Consider the following 7,534-nt stretch of genomic DNA (forward strand, 5'->3'; position numbering starts at 1 on the left):
GCCTACGTAGTGGAGGCCCGTTATAGCCCACTTTTGTACTACCTCGTATTTAGTGTAAAATTTTAACCATAGATTTACCTAAGAAAATGCCAATGCATGTCACCAAAAATTATACCATTTGAAATTATGTTCAAATACGAATCCAACAATATAATTTTTAGTGACATGCATCAACATTTTGTCAGATAAATCTATGGTCAAATTTTGATACTACAAAATAGGAAGAGTAAGCAGGACGGAGGTAGTACTTGCTCTTAGGGTAACCATAGAGTTACTAGTCTAAGTTACTTTCCACTATGACTAGCTTAGGCTACTATAGTAGTACAACAAAAAAACGATGCAGGTGATCACGGGAGAAAAAATACTAAAAACATTTCTTTCGGTGCAGTGCGTAGATGCAGTTTCGAACACTACACTTGTCATCGTAATTTGGGAAAATTACGAAAAAATTGAGCTACGTTTTGATTACCGTTTACTAATAGGAAAGAAGTTTCACCTCGATGAGTAGCTTCTCCATGCACAGAAAGCATGTAAGGAATCCAACAACTTGATCCAGATTGGGGCCGATAGATTTTATTGCCAAGATCTTCACTGTGCGCATAGACTGCGTCAAGCTTGTGGGAATCATTTTTTGGAAGACGGTCGTAAATACATCAAGAAGAAATTTAACAATGTGAATTTCAAGAAGACGGATAAGAAGATGAGTGTTGTACCTGAACGAATACGGATCCAATAAAGAGTTCGAAGAATTTGGCAGGCGAGTACACCAACGCTGTCAATTTCGACGCGTCAATGACCCTGATTTTTGTTGGACCTTCTAGATCAGATACAAGCAATCTCTCAAGGAAAGGCGCATTCTCAATGACCATAACGTGGAATAGCTGGAGTGATCTCTTCCCGATTGATGTCTTGTTGCGGGGTCAGCAAGACACATAAATCCATCGGAGATTTGTTGAGGCGATGTGGAGGCAAATGAACCCGTGGATCTACTCAAGACGAAGGTACTCGAGCGCAGTATAGCTGCGGAGCAGGTGCTCCATAGCCTTCTTCAAGATGACAACGTCGAAGAGGTCGACCTGCTTGAATTGAGGGAGAAGAAGGGCGGGTGCGACATTAATCTGGGGAAGATAGCAGGAGTTGAAGCTGGCGCAGCGAAGCGTTGGCGTGAGGCGGAGCGCGGACGGCGGCAGAGAGCGACATCGTCCAGCTTCAAAGCTGAGCTTCTCGAGCTGATCTAGGGCGAGGGATAAGAAGCACTCGTCGAACTTGGCTTGGACCTTGCAGTTGGTACTGAACATGCGGATGTCAAGGCGTCTGGCTGGCCCAGGGTGCGATGAAAGGATCTTGGAGATTGCGGCCATGCATTTGCAATCCCTGTCGCAAAGGCAGCTGTCGACGGTGAGGTTGAGGGGGACGCGGCGCTAGAGGGGAGGCTGCAGGGCGGTACGAACGGCAGATTTGGTGGGGAGGAGGCCGATGATGACAAGCAGCATGTCGTCGGGGAGGCTGCTGATGAAGTCCAGGCTCGCCGGATGCGGTTTTGGCTCGAGCCGCCTCCGATTGTTGGCTGCCTCGCCGTCCATCTCAACCGGCGGCGACGCCGGCGTACACGTGTGCTGGTCTGTGTTGTGTGCTGGCCTGCTGGGTGTGCGCGAGTGCATCCTTCTGTGCATGCCGCCGCGCAGTGGTGAATTATGCGCGAGTGCGTCCTTCACGCGGAAGAAGCGTGTCCTCAATGCGCCCTCGGTTTACTAGTGTGCGGGGTGCTACCCCAAGTGGTTTCAACTTTGTTTACTTCACCCCGTGTCAGATGGGCCTCTAGTTTACTTATTTTCACCCACTGCCACATGGGCCAGCACACGAAGATAGAGAACACGAGCTGACAAGGAAGCATGTGGACTGGTTGACCGGTCAACTAAACAATATACGGAGCTATACGCTGACACAGTGAGCGTATAATCCGTCGGTATAGAGAGTTCGAGTAAGAGGGGAGGCCCGTGATAGATAGCAGAGAGAGAGAAAGAGCTTCTCCCTCCGTTCGATAATGTAGTGCCAACATTTTTTTTAAAGTCAAATTTTTGAAACTTTGACCAAGTTTTTAAAGAAATTACTTATATCTATAATACCAAAGATAAATGATAGTATGAAGTAAGTACATGTTGTGATGAATCTAATGATCGTTCCAGATGTAAATGTTTTTCTCCACATATACCTGGTCAAACTTTTTTGAGGTTTGACTTTTCAAAACATCCATATGCTTATGGACGTGAGAGAGTCCCTAACTAGAGAGAGAGTGTGTGTGTAAAAAAAAGTGTGTGTGCGTGTGTGAAAGAGACATGGACAACACACGATAAAAGTAGAGAAAAGGCGTGTGTGTCTTATGCAAGCATATCACACATGCATCTTCGACAATGGAAGCAAGGTGAGGAGGTAGTGTGTGGTTGTTTGCAACCGAGAGAGAAAGACCCTTAGCACGTGGCCAAGAGGGGCCTGACAAACAAGGGAGAGAGGTCGAGAGAGATGTATGGAGAAAATGCAGACATGGGAAGGAGAGAGTGTATGTTTGTCATAGAGAGATCCCCTGGAGATCGTGATGGGACTACATGGGTGGGAGATCGAATGACAAGGTGTGTGCATGATAGAAGATACCCCGAGAGATATCGAGATAGACGTATGGATGGAAGGAGATAATACGCGTGTTCCTGATGGCTAGTGAGAGATAATCATACTTAGGGGGAGTGCGTGCGCCTATGATGGAGTGAGGGATTATGGTACTTAGTGGCGTGCGTGTCACACAGAGAGAGAACAAGGGCGGAGAGTGTTGGATGGGTCTATATGTAGCACGAGCGAGACATGTGTATGTGTGAACTAGGGAGATATTGTCGGAGTAAATGGCCAAGGGTAGCCTAACCGACTCCCCCTGGCTCTTCGAAAAATTATCAGGCCATTCGAGCCTTCAAGCATCCAGACCATAGGGCCGCCTTCCCCCGGCCGGCTATCCCCAGGGTCGACTACCAGAAGGCGACCCGGACTCAGAAACCTTCCCAAAGAATGCTACAAGATGGCCGACTCCAGGAAGCCGGCCTTGAGAGGACCGACTCCTAGAAGCCGGCCATGAAGAAAGCCGACTCCCAGAAGCCGGCCAAGACTGCACCCACCAAGGCTGCATCCACATAACGGTGTTAACACGGGGCGTGGCCGCAGTACATCCCACTACCCCCGAATCCCGGAACAGGCATGGCCATAGGGCGCCGTACGGGTCAGCCATCTCCCGTCCGGCGCGGCACTGCAGCCATGTTGACCTCGATGTCACCCACGACAGGCGCCAGTACTGCCCGCGGGCGGCGGGCCCCTTTAGCCAAAGAGACGCTCGAAGGCGGCCCGGCCTCCTTTAGTCGGCCGGGGGCGTAGCCGGCTCCCAATAGCTGGCTACCTCCCTCCCTCGAAACAGCTGCCTCATTAAGGAGACAAGACGGGGTGAGGCTACAGTGATAGCCCGCAAGACGGCGGCACTATAGCCACGCTTACCTCGACAAAGCCCTCATCATCAGAGGCGAGGCAACAGTAACCAGCCGCCGACAAGGCCTCCGAGCGATGGGGCCGGCCTGTCGGCCAAGAGGCCGGCAGCTGGCGGGACCCACCAGTCGGCGGGCCCCAATGGCCGGCGGAGAAGCCGGCGAGCACAGACACTGACGGCTGGGACCCATGCCCAGCCGGATTACCATTGTACCCCTGGGGGGGGTAGGCCTATATAAACCCCCCGGGACACCCATGCAAAGGGTTGATTCCATAGAGTTTCACACACCACATAGAGAGAAAAGGAGAGCTAGCCTTGCCCTTCTTCCTCCCCTAGCAAAACAGCTCAAGGAGCACTTGTAGCTACTTGTATTGATCTAGTGATCATGCGGAGACCCCGTAGAGCAGGACTAGGGGTGTTATCTCCACGGAGAGCCCCGAACCTGGGTAAGATCCGCCGGCGTGCATGTCTTCGCCTTATCCCGTTTCCAGGCACCGGCGATGTCTTACTGGCTCCCGCAATGATAAGCCACCCGCAGGCATATGTCGCACCTACCACCCGACATTTGGCGCCCACCATGGGGCCAGGTGCACCGTCGTCCGGAGACCTGTTCTGGACGGGAACCCTTTTCCTCCCCCGCAAGCGTAGCCAGCCCGCTACGCCCGATGGCGCTTGCCCTGACGCGCTGCAAGGCGTCAACGACGCCTACGCGGCGAGCTGCCTCGCGGACCTTCTTGGCGAGACTCGAATCTCTGATGAGCCCGCGTCCGACGCGGGCACAGACTACCCCGAGAGCCGCCTCATCAACCTCCTCGACCAGCTTCACATCTCCAGCAAGCTTGCTGTGGACTTGGAGTCGGTCGGCTCCACCGACCCGATGCTTGTCGACTCCGACACGGCATCGCTCGACGCCTTCCCCACCGACGTGGTGATCTTCGACCACCCTCTCCCTCGAGCCGACAGTGGCAACAACGTTGTCACTGAGGTGCTGGTCATCAGCCACGGCGCTGACTCGGGCGAGAACGCCCACGACGCCCTACAAGCGGCGATGCACGAGTTGTCCGTCCCCATCCCGGCCGACGCCGGCGCCGAGACTTTGGAGGCACGCCGCCTCGCCCTCATCGTGGAGGGCCAGAAGATAGCCTTCATGACATGCCTCACCGAGGCTCACCAGCGCGAAGTCGACCGCGCCAACTTTGGTACGCCGCCTCATGGCGGGTCGAGGCGAGCCGGCCTCGTCAAGAAGCGCGGCGCGGCCATCGGCAGCATGCTGGGGGCAGACCGCCCAGTCTACGCCACATCGCTCGAGAATCTGCGAGCTGCTCAGGCGGCTGCAGAAGAGCTGAACGGACTGGGGGCTCATGAGCTCCCCTACATGACAAGGCGCATCCAGCAGCTGATCGACGCGGCCGCAGAACGGCATGAAGCCGGCGCCCGCGCTGAGAGTCCTCCCCCACGCCGAGAACACGCCGCGACATCCCAGTCACCGACTGCGAGCGGCGCCCGCGCAAGGAAAGACAAGGAGCCGGCTGCCAGCCGCAGCTGGACTCGAATCACCATCGAGCGCGACGCAGAAGGCCGCCCCTGAGCGGTGGAGCGCCAAGGCAATCCGCCTCCTCCCCCGCCTCGTGGGGAGAGATATCCCACCCCGCCGCCTGTCACGCATTCGACTCTCGGTGGCCGACTAGGCCACCGCGAAGGAGTCGGCGAGAACGACGCCCGCCACCGGATCGACCGCCTGGCACGATCCCTGGCGCTAGAAGAAGAAGACGATGTCGGCCCGCCATGCTTTGGCCCCCGCATCCGCGACGAGCCTTTCCCCAAAGGGTTCTCGCTCCCCAGAGACACGCCCAAGTACAACGGCTCCGTGAAGCCGGAAGATTGGCTGATCGACTACTCTACCGTTGTCAGCATAGCGAACGGCAACAGGCGCGTAGCCGTGAAGTACGTCCCTCTAATGCTTCAAGGAATGGCACGCACCTGGATGAATAGCCTCAAGCCCTACAGCGTCAACAGCTAGCTGGACTTCACGGAAGTCTTCGTTCGCAACTTCACCAGCACGTACAAGCGGCCTCCCAAGCCCCGCCAGCTCTCCTTGTGCGTCCAAGGGCCCAGCGTATCAACTCGCGACTACCTCACGCGGTGGGCCGAGCTCCGCAACTCCTGCGAGGGGGTGCACGAGGTTCAAGCCATAGAATACTTCACCGCCGGGTGCCGAGAGGGCACCCTCCTCAAGCACTGACTCCTCTGCGACGAGCCGGCTGCCCTCGAGGAGCTACTGGTCATAGCAGACAAGTACGCCACGGCCGACTCCTCGATGAAGACCGAGCTCCGAGTGGACGCCTCTGGAAAGGTGCTTGCTCCGGCTCCCAAGACGCCGGCTGGTGACTCCAACCGACGCCCTTACCAGAACGATCACAAGCGCAAGGCCCCTATGCCGCCTTCCACCAGTCGGCAGGTGGCCACTGTCGAAGACGAGCAGCCCGAAGAGCGGCCCGCTCCCAAGAAGAAGGGCGGCAGGCCGGCTTGGCAGCCGGCCTTCTCCTACGAGCAGACTCTCGATGCCCCCTGCAAGTTCCACAGCTGCGCGAAGCCGTCCAACCACACGACCCGGAAGTGCCAATGGCTCACACAGATCTCCAAGGTCGAGGGGCTGGTGCCGCCTCCGCCTCCCGGCCCGCCGCCTCCAGTCCCCCAGCAGCCGGCTGCTCGACTAGCAGTCGGAGCCATTCAGGATGAGTTCCCAGATGAGCACGCCGCCTACGTCGTCTTCACGAGCCAGGTTGAAGACAAGCACAGCCGGCGCCGACAGCACCAAGAGGTCAACGCAGTCGCCTCCAGCAACCCCGAGTTCATGCATTGGTCTGAAAGGTCTATGAGCTGGAGCCGGGCCGATCACCCAGAGGTGATGCCGTCTCCCAACCCCAAGGAATATGATGCTCAGGGCTCCTTCCAGCCGGCCAAGGATATGAAGAAGATACCTCTGGACCCGGAGAACCCGGAGAGGTTTGCTGTCATTGGTGCAAACCTGGACAGTAAATAGGAAGGCGAGCTCGTCGACTTCCTCCGTGAGAATCGAGACATCTTTGCATGGTCCCCAAAGGACATGCCGAGTGTTCCGAACGATTTTGCCGAGCACAAGTTACACGTCCGAGCAGACGCGAAACCAGTCAAGCAGCCTCTCCGCTGACTGTCGGAGGAGAAGAGAAGAATCGTAGGAGAAGAGATAGCCCGGCTCCTGGCCGCCGGCTTCATTATGGAAGTGTTTTTCCCAGAGTGGCTTGCCAACCCGGTCTTGGTGTTGAAGAAGAAGAACAAATGGCGTATGTGTATAGACTACACTAGCCTCAACAAAGCCTGCCCCAAAGATTCGTTTGCCCTACCACGGATTGATCAAGTGATAGACTCCACAGCCAGATGCGAGCTGTTGAGTTTCTTGGATGCCTACTCAGGATACCACCAGATCAAGTTGGACCCAGCTGACCGCCTGAAGACCGCCTTCATCACACCATTCGGAGCTTTCTGTTACCTGACTACGACATTTGGCTTGAGGAATGCCGGTGCCACTTTTTAGCGTTGCATGCAGAAATGCCTCCACAAGCAACTCGGCAGAAATGCCCACGTCTACGTAGACGATATTGTGGTGAAGACGGAGAAGCGCGGCACCCTGCTGGAAGACCTCAAAGAAACATTTGCCAACTTGCGCCGATTCCAGATCAAGCTCAACCCCGAGAAATGCGTGTTCGGAGTACCAGCCGGCCAGCTTCTAGGCCTTCTGGTCTCCGAACGCGGCATTGAGTGCAACCCTGTGAAGATCAAGGCCATTGAGCGAATGGAGATTCCCACCAAGTTGCGAGACGTTCAGAAGTTCACCGGGTGCCTGGCCTCCCTAAACCGCTTCATCAGCCGGCTAGGAGAGAAGGCTCTCCCCCTGTACCGACTCATGAAGAAATCCACCCACTTCGAGTGGAACGACCAAGTAGACCAAGCCTTCCATGAGTTGAAGAAGATGCTGAC

The sequence above is a fragment of the Aegilops tauschii genome, chromosome 1 (genome assembly GCF_002575655.3).
Source record: "Aegilops tauschii subsp. strangulata cultivar AL8/78 chromosome 1, Aet v6.0, whole genome shotgun sequence".
Classification (NCBI taxonomy): domain Eukaryota; kingdom Viridiplantae; phylum Streptophyta; class Magnoliopsida; order Poales; family Poaceae; genus Aegilops; species Aegilops tauschii.